This window comes from Camelus ferus, chromosome 29 (genome assembly GCF_009834535.1).
Source record: "Camelus ferus isolate YT-003-E chromosome 29, BCGSAC_Cfer_1.0, whole genome shotgun sequence".
NCBI lineage: Eukaryota > Metazoa > Chordata > Mammalia > Artiodactyla > Camelidae > Camelus > Camelus ferus.
The window spans coordinates 17,616,387-17,628,080 of record NC_045724.1 but is presented as its reverse complement, the minus strand read 5'-3'; positions in this window follow the sequence as shown (position 1 = coordinate 17,628,080).

The window sequence follows — 11,694 nt, the reverse complement described above, 5'->3', positions numbered from 1 at the left end:
TCCAGGCTCCTCCCTGAGCACACCCACCCCACCTGGGCTCCCAGCAGCTCTCCCTCCCTTCAGCTCTTCCCCATTTGTCTCTACCTGGAAGGGTCTCTGCATGTCCCCCTTCCCTTCCCTCTTAATCTGGCTGCCATCAAGTATCAGCAGAAACTGGGAGACTTTCATTAAAGTTTTCATCGAAGAAATTTTCAAACACATGCAAAATAGAATGGCTAGTATAATGAAGCAGCTTCAACAATTATCAATACATGGCCAATCATCTATACTCCCACCCGCTCCTTCCTCCTCTTCAGATTATTTAGCATCTATTTCCTATGTTACTCTGTCACTATGTAACTCTGTAAGAACTTTTTTTACTATAAAAATAGTACCACAATCTTATTATTACATCTCTACAATTTAACAATAGTTCCTTAAATTATCAAATATGCCATCAAAGTTTACATTTTAACAATTATTTTATAATTTTTTTAAGAAGACAGTTTGTTTGCTTGAAACAGTATCTAAATAAAGTCCATACATGTCTCTCTTTTTGTGATATTAGTAACTACATAAGATGAATGCCTGGATTCTTTTATCAGGGATGCAAAATGGTGATATTCAATTCTGTGATTCCTTCTTTAACTACTAGCTCAGATATTTCACAAGACTTAATGTCAATGATTCACCACTCTTTTGGGATTTTTGAAGCCTGTTTTCTAGGAGATTACTCAGAAAGGGCTCAAGGGAACAGTATTTCTTGGGTACTTTCATGTTCATAACTGTTTGGCTTTTCTACTTGAAGGTCAGTTTCATTCAGTATAAAATCCTTGGTTCACATTTTCTGAAATACGTCATTATATTGTCTTCTGACATAAAATACTGCTGTTGAAAAGTCAGATGACAATTTGTTTTTCTTTCCTTTATAAGCAATTTGGTCTTTTTGCTTGGATCCTTTTTTTTTTTTTTCTTTAAAGCTCAATAGTTTTCCTAGATATAAATCTCAGGGTTGATTGGCCCAGGTATACAGTACGCGTCTTCCATGTGAAATTTCAGGCCATGCTCTCTGTAAGGAACATTTTCCTTGAATTGTAGTTTTTAGTATTTGTTCTGTTTCATTGTTTTGCTTTTCTTCAGGGTTCTTCATGGACTCTTATTACATGTATATTGACTCTTCCTTTTTTATAGTTTCTCTGCTGTATCTGTCACCTACTCTTGAATCTTTTTTAATCTCTTTATCAATGTTTTAAAATGCCCTCCTTTCTACCTTAGTTTCCTTTGAAAATATGATCTGTTATGGTGGTTCTCTCTCCTGTTCCTTCTCTTTTCATCTGCACTTCTGAAATGCTTTCTCGTTCTTTTGTATTTAGTTATTTTCTGACTTTTATCATCACTCTTTTCAAAACTTTCTTTTTTCCTTAATCACCTGACTTCTGAGTTCATCTAATTTTGATTTATGTAGTTTCATAATTTCTATCATTTAAATTTTTTCTCTAATTTTGTTTTGAAATATTAAGTTTTCATCTCCTTTGTGGACATGTTTTTCTGGCACGCTTTTATTACTTGTAGAAAGTTGTTTTGTAACTTATTGTCCTTTTTTTCGTAACTTTATGCAAGATTCAACCTTGATGCTTTTCTGACACTTTTTTTTTTAAGTAAAATGAATTTCCCAGCACTTTATGAGACATGGGATGAGTAAGGATAGTTTTCCAACTTCATGGATCTTGAGCTCCACACATTGTTGAGTCTAATTACTATTGCTGCATAACAAATCACCCCAAACTTAGTGTATAAAACAACCACCATTTCATTGTGTTCAGATTCTGTGGGTCAGACATTTAGAAAGAAAACAGTGAGGATGGCATGTCTCTGCATCGTGATGCCTGGTGCCGCAGCTGGAAGTTTGAGTGGAGGGGACTTGACTAGCTTGGGGCTGGGGCCATCTGACAGCTCATTCACTCCTGTGTCTGATGGTGGATGTGATCTCTCCGTGTGGCCTGTTGGGCTTCCTCACAGTGTGGTGGCTGATTTTGAAGAGTGAATATTTTAAGAAAGAAGGTGGACATGCATGGCATTTGAACAGTCTTGGAGGCCACATGGCCTCTACTTCCACTGGACTCTATTGGTCAAGTCAGTCACAAAGTTCCAGCCAGCTACACAGGCCCAACATTTAAAGGGTCAAATGACAAGGCTACATTGTAAGAAGGGCATGTGGGATGAGGAGATAATTTTTGCAGCCATCTTTAGAAAATAAAATCTGCCTCAGTGATTATGTGTGTGTGTGTGTGTGTGTGTGTTATGTTATATGTTATGTACACACACACACACACAGCTTTGTACTCCCTGAGATCCCTTGATCCACCATCCTCCAAGCCTACTTTTGTCTGGAGCTTTTCTTTCTTTGTCCCTAGTGTGTCTGTCCTGATCAGTTTGGATTCTGCTCTCCAAGTTCCAGTGTGAGAATCTGTCAATAAAGAGAGCTTCAGTCTATAGTTTCAAGTGTGTATGGGAGCAGGAGGAGAGCGTATATAGGTCAGTGGTAGAGCACGTGCTTAGCATGCAGGAGGTCCAGGGTTCTATGGCCAGTAACTCCTTAAAAATAGATAGAAAGATACATACATACATACATACATACATACATACATACATACATAGACAGACAGACAGACAGACAGACAAAGTGTATACGGGAAGCAAAAAGGAGTTTATGGGGCCCAGATGGCTCTAGCACCATCAGACCTCACTATACGAGGTCCCCTGACACTCATATGCAAATTGGATTCTGCAGAAGTGTTTTCTAGTTTCAGTCGCTTTTGAATTGAGCTGTCATACTTTTGAGTACAAGTTGGTGATTTAAGGATGTAACTATTCTCAGCACCATCAGAAGCCCAGGTGTCTTCCTTCTGCTTTTTCCCACACAGATACTGGTATCACGTGGGTCTAGTAACTGTGGTTTGTCCCCACTCCACCAGTATTTTGAGCTTGTGGGTTTAATTTGTCAAGTTTTGTTGTAGATGTTGTCGGTGGATCTTCTGATTTTTTTCTTATCCTAGTTGGTTTTTTGGGGAGTGGGGGTGGTATATTAGTCTCTAAGGTCTGTCATAACAAAATACCACAGGATGGGTGGCCCAAACAACAGAAATTTATTTCTCACAATTTTGGAGGCCAGAGGTTCAAGATCAAGGTGCTGTCAGGGTTGGCTTCTGGTGAAACCTTTCTTCCTGGCTTACAGACAGTCACCTTCTCACTGTGTCATCAGATGACCTTTCTTCTGTGAGCACATGGAAAGAGAGTGGGAGAGACATCTCTGGTGTCTCTTCCTCTACTAAAGACACCAGTCGGCTCAAATTAGGCCCTTTATGATCTCATTGAACTTTACATACTTCAAGGCCCCATCTCCAAATGCACTCACTTTGGGGGTTAAGGCTTTCAACGTATGAATTTGGGGAGGACAGGGTACAGTCCATAGCAGAAGGAACTTGGGGAGAGGCAAAAACTACATTTTGCCATCTTCCCAGAGTGAGAGAGGCTTTGGCTGCAGTCCATACAGATCCATGACCCAGGACAGACAGCAGAGTAGAAGGGGTGGGGAGTGCTCCAGGGGCAAAGGGAAGATGTCCATCCAGCACATGACAAAGGCCTTCCATGGCTGGGCCCTCTGTGGCTGGGCTTCTGCCACGTCTGCCTGTCATCAGCTCCTAACAGGTGCTGCCCTCCCCAGCAGGCTCCGAGGACAGCAAGCTGCTCCTCCGTTTCTCTGAACATACTGTCCTGCTCCTGGTCTCATGGTCATGAGACTGCCTGTAATGCCCTTCCTCGCTTCCCTGCCACTTTTCTCCAGTTCAACCAAGAGCTCCTATTTATTTTATCATTTAGCATTTACCTTGGGCACCTCCTTCTCTAGAAGGTTCTCCTAGATGTCTAATTGGCTGCTTGGACCCACCATCTCCATGCTCTCAGGTTGTGCATTCGTGCACGTGCACATGCACATACACACACCCACATGCACATGCACACACACTCCGATGCCTCCCACCTATGCCCCCTCGTTGCACTTCCCTCACCGCATTGTAATTATGTCTTTATTGGACACAGCACCCCTCCCTGCCCCCAACTAGATGGTGAGCCCCCTGAGGACAAGTCCTGTGCCTTGTCACCTACAGCAGACTGGATCCCTGCCCTCAGTTCACTCCCCTTGTCACAGAATTCACTGTCTATGTCATCACCAGGCTTCGTGGTGGGTAAAATAGGCCTCTCTGCCTTCATACCTTTAGGTTGGGCATGGGATTTTTCTGGCCAGCGAGGTCAGCAGAAGCTTCACGTCCTTTGATCCGATACCTCTGCAGTATGAGTCAGCTCAAGTCACCGCACCTCCCAAGACCTCTGCCACCTCTCCCTTTCAAAGAAGATAATAATGATTTCTTTGTAGGGCTGCTGTGAGGATTCAATCAAATAACGTAGGTAAAGCTCCTGGCACTTTGTGCCAAGTAAGTGCTATTTTTCTTCCTGCCTTTCCACCCCCTGACATCTGTAAGTGAGCTGTTAGGTTAAAATGATGGGGATAGAGGAAGTTGAGGTGGGTGAGCAGTGGGGAGAGGGAAGAGCTTACCCTAGGCTTTTGGCCCTTTAACTCCCAGGGGAGCCTATTTATGTTCTTCCCCTTACCCCCTCCTTTGCCCCCAGCATTCTTCCCTGAGTCACTGCCAACTAGCTCTTCTTGGCCCAGAAGAGGATTGGCTGCAGATCCCAAGAATGGCTCAGCAATTCCCTGTCCTTAAGAACATAGGCAGCTTACACTTCCTCTGTCTTGGAAGCTAGCCACTATGTAAGAGGCCTGCCTACTCTGAAACCACCATGCTGTGAGGAAGCCCAAGCCAGCCAGATGGGGAGAGAGAGGCCACGTTGAGAAGAACAAACCATGCCGCATATGAAAGTGAAAACCCTTAGACTTTCCAGCCCAGCCCAGCCCAACTGCCAGCTGAACACCGCAGAGTGAGTGGCCTTGGTTGATGCCACGTGGAAGAGAAGCACCTTCCAGATGGATGTGGTCAATCCACAAGACTGTGAGAAATAATACATCTTTATTGTTTTAAGTCATTAAGTTTTGAGGTGGTTTTTTACACAACAGATAAATTAATAAATAAGTGAAACTTTCTCTATAAAATGTTATATAATATGTATAATATTTATTTTTCTTATTATTTCTCAGCCATTTGAGAGGAAGTAGCAGCAGTCATGACTATAAATATTTCTGTGTGTATCTGTAATGAACCAAATATCATGTTACAGAACAGGACCGTTATCAAACTCAGGAAATTTAACATCAACACAATATTATGATTCATTCTACCCCTGCTTGTACTGGGTCAATTATCTAAATAATGTTTTTCATAGTGACTTTTTTTTCAGTTCCAGAATTCAGTTCAGGATTACATATTGCATTTGGTTGTATTACTTATAAGGAGCTGCGTAACAAGTCACCCCAAAACTTAGTGGCTTAAAACAGCAATCTTTACCATCTCACAGTTTCTATGGGTCAAGAATCTGGATGTGGCCTAGCTGGCCTATTTGGCTCAAAGCTGCAATCAAGGTGTCAGCCAGGGCTGCCCTGATCTTAAGATTCAACTGGGGCAGGATCTGCTTCCAGGTTCATTTCAATCAGTGACAGCTGGTAGGATTCAGTCACTGCAGACTGTTGATCTGAGGGCCTCAGTTTCTTAAAACAGAAGCCTCTCCATAGGGCAGCTCACAGTATAGTATTTTGCTTCATCAGACCAAGCAAGCTGAGAAGAACCAGAGAGAGAATGCTAGCAAGACAGAAGTCACAGTCTTCTGTAATCTAAATCACGGTCTTCTGGATTCTCAGAAGTCGTATTTCATCACCTTTGCTATATTCTATTCATTAGAAGCAAGTCACCAACATGGAAGCAACTAAATGTTCATCGACAGATGAATGGATAAAGAAGATGTGGTATTGTGTATATATATATATACACACACATACACATATATACATATATATATACAATGTAATATTACTGAGCCATAGAAAAGAATGAAATATTGCCATTTGTAGCAACATGGATGGACCAAGGGATTATCAAACTCCCAATAGGACCTTGTTGCCTATCTATTTTGTACACAGTAGTTTGTATCTGCCAATCCCAAACTCCCAATTTATCCCTCCCTCCTCCCTTACATGCCAGCAACCATAAAGTGACATCATATAATATTTGTCTTTCTCTCTCCGACTTATTTCACTTAGTATGATAAATGAAGGGAACTATATTCAATGGCTTATAGTAATCTGTAATGAAAAAAATATGTTTATATACAACTGAATCACTACACTGCACACCAGAAACTAATACAACATGACAAATCAACTATACTTCAATTAAAAAAAAAGGGGGAGGAAAAAAGAAAAATTTATGGTTACCAAAGGGGAAAGGAGGGGGAGGGATAAATTAGGAGTATGGGATTAACAGATACACATTACTATAGATAAAATAGATAAGCAACAAGGACCTACTGTATAGCATAAGGGAATATATTCAATATCTTATAATAACCTATAATGGAAAAGAATCTGAAAAAATATATATACATAACTGAATCACTTTTCTGTACATCAGAGACTAACATAATATTGTCAATAAACTATACATCAATTAAAAATAAAAAAGAAGTCAACAGATCCAGGCACACTCAAGGAGACGTGATGACACAGGAGAGGGGGGCATCACTGGGGACCATCTTAGAAGCCTGCCTGCCATAGTCCTCAAGCCTCATTAATCTTCTTCCAACCTGGAATGGTTTCCTACACTTTTTGTCTTTCACGTCATTGACATTTTAAACACTACAGGCCAACAGTTTAATAAATGACCCTCAGTTTGGGTTCGCTTAATGTTTCCTCATGCTTAGACTCAGGTGATGTGTTTTTTGGCAGAAATACTTCATACATCGTGTCCTTCTCAACACATCACATCAGGAGGCACATGCTGTCGGTATGTCCCTTTATCAGTGACCTCAACTCGTGCCAGTGTCGACAAAAAAATTAATCAATAGCCAACCTAAGAAAGAAATGGAAAATTTTATTCAGGTCCACTTGAGGATTAAAACCCACGAGACAGTCCCTCAGAGAGCTCTAAGGACTGCTCTGAGGAAGTAAGGGGAGAGGTCAGTATCTATGTGAGTTTGATGAAAGAGTACATATAACCAGGTACACATCTTGGTGGTAGAAGGTTACTATTATTTGGAGGAACAGATATCTTAGTTAATAGTTTTATTGCTTTTCTAAGTATGGGTAGATGCTGGGTTCATAAAATTTTTTCCTGAAAATATCTAACTACCTGAGGGCCAGTTCTGTCAGGTTTCCCAGAGCACAAAGTGCCTCATCCTGATCTTCACCCTCAACTCCTTTCAAGGTGTACTGTCAGGCAGTGACTGCGGTGATGGATGATTTAATTCTTGCAGGACTGGACGGTGGGCAACATTCTTTATATTACAATCCCTTTTGTTTTGGTCTTAATTTTGATCAAAGTTTGGGAGGCATTTCATGACCAACTTGTCCCATGGCACCAGGAATGCTCATTCCCAGGTCAGGCAAGGATTTTGTTGATAGGCCACTCAATGTGCTGGACTAGGCCCTGTTAACAGTAGCCAAAAGCCCTTGGGCCGCCTGTCTTACTAGTCTGTTATGGTCCAGGAAATGGTTCCCTCTTGTTCTAAGAGTTACACTATTACAATCATTGATATTCTAAGGCTCTATATTTGGTCAGTCCTTTCAAGTCACCTAGTCATCATTACTTCTATCATAGGCTCACTCATACATTTAGTAATGCAAGAAACAATAATCTTGTAAAACAGGAAGAATATAAGTGCAATATGGCCAGTAACACTAATAGGGTCATAAGTAAGTATTTAAGCAAAGAATTTCCATTAGGTGCGGCCGGTATCTCCCCAGGTCATCTGACCCAGTCTGTTCTGCACCAATCACTATCTTCAAGGGAAATGATATATTGGCGTTGTACATAAAGTTCACCAAAGAATCTGCACATACAAGGTGAATGGTGGGTCACTGTGACCCCTTACAAGATTGAGAAAGGAATAATATCTTCCAAGGAGTCACCTGCCCGGTGTCAGAAGAAGAAAAAATGATCTTTCTGGTTGAGCAGATATTTCTCCCATTGGGGAGATGTGGTTAACACTAATGCAGATGAACAATGCATGCTAGAGCCCAAGGGCAGAGGAAAAGTTTTATGCGTAAATTTCTCTTGTCTGCCATAAAATGTAAATTTTTATTTCATCACTTTGATTGCTTGGTTAAAATAGTGCTCAGGCTCCCACATTCTTCAACACCCTGGAATTCTGCCTCTGGCCTAGGAAGTTCTTTCAATTTTTCAAACAGCATTTAAAACAAACAAATGAACAAACAAACAAAAAAACCTGAGACCAATTCTCTTGGCAGAGCAATTGTGGGAAGAAGATGAGCCTGGAAACTCTTTTAGGATGAAAATTCCCTATGTCCTGAATCAGACCTTTACTCTCTGCCTCTTATTTGCATCCAAGATACCCTCACTGAAAGCCCAAGTAGTGGCTGTCATGCTTGGAGAGTGAACACCCATTCACACCTCTGTTTCTTTCAATTGCTGGTGCCTTCACCTAGAAAGCTCTGTCCCACTGCTACCTACTTTTCTACCTGCAGAACTCCTGCTCATCTCTTAAGCCCAGGCCTGGGGTCTTTAGCTCCAGGAATAAGGCTGCTGCAGTTTCAGGGGCCAACAGTCACATCACATTCCATGTACCTTGTGCCCCCTGGAGTTGTGCAAGCCTGTGGTCTTGTTCTGAATACACCTACTCCCACCACAGCCACAGCCTCACCTCACAAAGCACACTGATTCACGAGTACTTGTTTAGATGTAGGTCTGTCTCCTCTAGTCAGAAGGTGAGACTAGGTTTGCTCACCTCAATGGGCCTCTGCATCCAGTATGTGCTCAGCAAGAGCTGGATGAACACAAGAAGGTAGCAATGACCACTCGGGCACACCCTCCCCACCTTCTACCGGTATCAGTAGCACAGAGTCCCATTCTCCATAATCTGGTGATGACATAGTTCCAAGTTTCCACCCTGTATCCCCCAAGGGGCATCACAAGGTTCTGGCAATAAAATCCTAGACCCCATATGTCCCGCAGGAAGGCTTCCCTTACAAAACCAGCAGGGGCAGTTAAATGTAGCTTCTGGACAGATTTGTGAGGCTGAAATGGAGGCTCTCCCTTTTGAGAAGAGGGGATGGGGTCTGGAGAAACCCACGTGCCAAGATACCCTCTCCAAAAATCAGCTGAAGAGCCTGCAGACTGACTCCAGGGCAGAGGCCTGGGCCCTGTGATGTGAAGTGAGAGCAACCAGCACAACTGGAGATGCAGAGAGGGGTTCCAGGAGCTTACCCAGGAGGTGAGGTGGAGTCTGAATTCTCACCAAATCTCTAGTCCCCTATTGCAGGTCACTGTCTTTTTGTTTGTTTGTTTTTTCGGTTGAAGTATAGTCAGTTTATAATGTTGTGTCAATTTCTGGTGTACAGCATAATATTTCAGTCATACATGTACATATATACATTCATTTTTATATTCTTTTTCATTATAGGTAACTATAAGATATTGAATATAGTTTCCTGTACTATACATTATAAACTTGTTTATTTATTTTATATATAGTAGTTCATATCTGCAAATCTCAAACTCCCAATTTATCCTTTCCCAACCCCTTTCCCCCCTGGTAACCATAAATTTGTTTTCTATGTCTGTGAGTCTGTTTCTGTTATGTAAATAAGTTCTTTTTTTTTTTTTTAAGATTCCACATGTAAGTGATATCATATGGTATTTTTCTTTGTCTTTCTGGCTTACTTCACTTAAAATGATGATCTCAAGGTCCATCCATGTTGCTGCAAATGGCATTATTTTATTCTTTTTTATGGCTGGGTAGTATTCCACTGTATAAATATACCACAACTTCTTTATCTAGTCATCTGTCAATGGACATTTAGGTTGTGTCCATGTCTTGGCTATTGTATATAGTGCTGCTGTGAACATTGGGGTGTCTGTATCTTTTCGAATTAGAGTTCTCTCTGGATATATGCCCAGAAATGGAATTGCTGGATCATATGGTCAATTTATTTTTTGTTTTTTTAAGGAATCTCCATACTGTTTTCCATAGTGGCTGCACCAAATTACATTCCCACCAACAGTGTAAGAGGGTTCCCTTTTTCCCACACCCTCGCCAGCATTTATTGTTCGTGGACTTTTGAATCATGGCCATTCAGACTGGTGTGAGGTGATACCTCATTGTAGTTTTGATTTGCATTTCTCTAATAATTATCGATATTGAGCATTCTTTCATTTGTCTATTGGCCATTTGTATGTCTTCACTGGAGAATTGATTGTTTAGGTCTTCTGCCCATTTTTGGATTGGGCTGTTTGGTTTTTTGTTATTAAGTTGCATAAGCTGTTTGTATACTCTGGAAATTAAGCTCTTGTCAGTCGCATCATTTGCAAATATTTTCTCCCATTCCATAGGCTGTCGTCGTTTTGTTTATGATTTCCTTTACTGTGCAAAAGCTTATAGATTTAATTAGGTCCCATTTGTTTATTTTTGCTTTTATTTCTATTGCCTGGGTAGACTGCCCTAAGAGAACATTGCTAAGATTTATGTCAGAGAATGTTTTGCCTATGCTTTCTTCTAGGAGGTTTATAGTGTCTTTTCTTATGTTTAAGTCTTTAAGCCACTTTGAGTTTATTTTTGTGTATGGTGTGAGTATTACAGGTCACTGTTAATAACAGAAAGGAACCAACCAGTCAGGTTTTTCTGCTAAAAGAGACACCAAAGTTTTATCTCACAGTCTGGATACTTTGCCCAGACCCACTCCAGCTGGCAGCTGGTTGAAGCTTTGGATGGTCTAGACCCAGATAATGAACAGGGACCTCTGACTTCCACCTATGAGGACCTGCTCCTGGGAAGGCCTGGGTCATTCTCAATCTCTGGGTTTCTTATCTACATCTGTTGAGAATAACAGAGGAAGGCCAAGTGCAGATGATAAGGGTTTGGCTTTTTGTTTGTGTTCCAACTCCAAGCCCTTTACCACACTAGCCTTGTACCCTAAAGCCAGCTCCGCCCAGCTGGGCACCCACATGCAGAAGGAATCACACTTGGTCAAACAGGATTATAAGTCACTGTGAAACAATATTTACTCACTTAACCAAAGTGACAATACAAGATTTTAAAAGCTTGTAAAGAGACTTACAATCTGTTATCAAAAGCAGCTCAATATTCAAAAAAAAAAAAAACCTATTCTCTTAATAGAGAAGCCAAATTCAGGTTTTGTACCATTTTACCTTTAATATTAAAATTCATGTACTCAATTAAATTCATGTACTCAATTAAATTCATTCTTAGTTGATCCTGATCACACATAGAATTTCTTTCTATAGACTTTTTTCCTTCTCATAAATTTTCCACAACTTTCTATATCCATATTAATTTGCCCTTTATTTTCTTTCCCATTTAGAAATAACCAGCGTTAGTACCAAATTAGTTTCTTTCCCTTAAGAAAATGCAGTTTCATTTCTTATACCTTCTTTTTCCTTGAATGTAAAGCTGTTTTTCTTATTAAATTTTAGTTTTAGTCACATATATTAGAATTCTTGACTCTTAAAAACC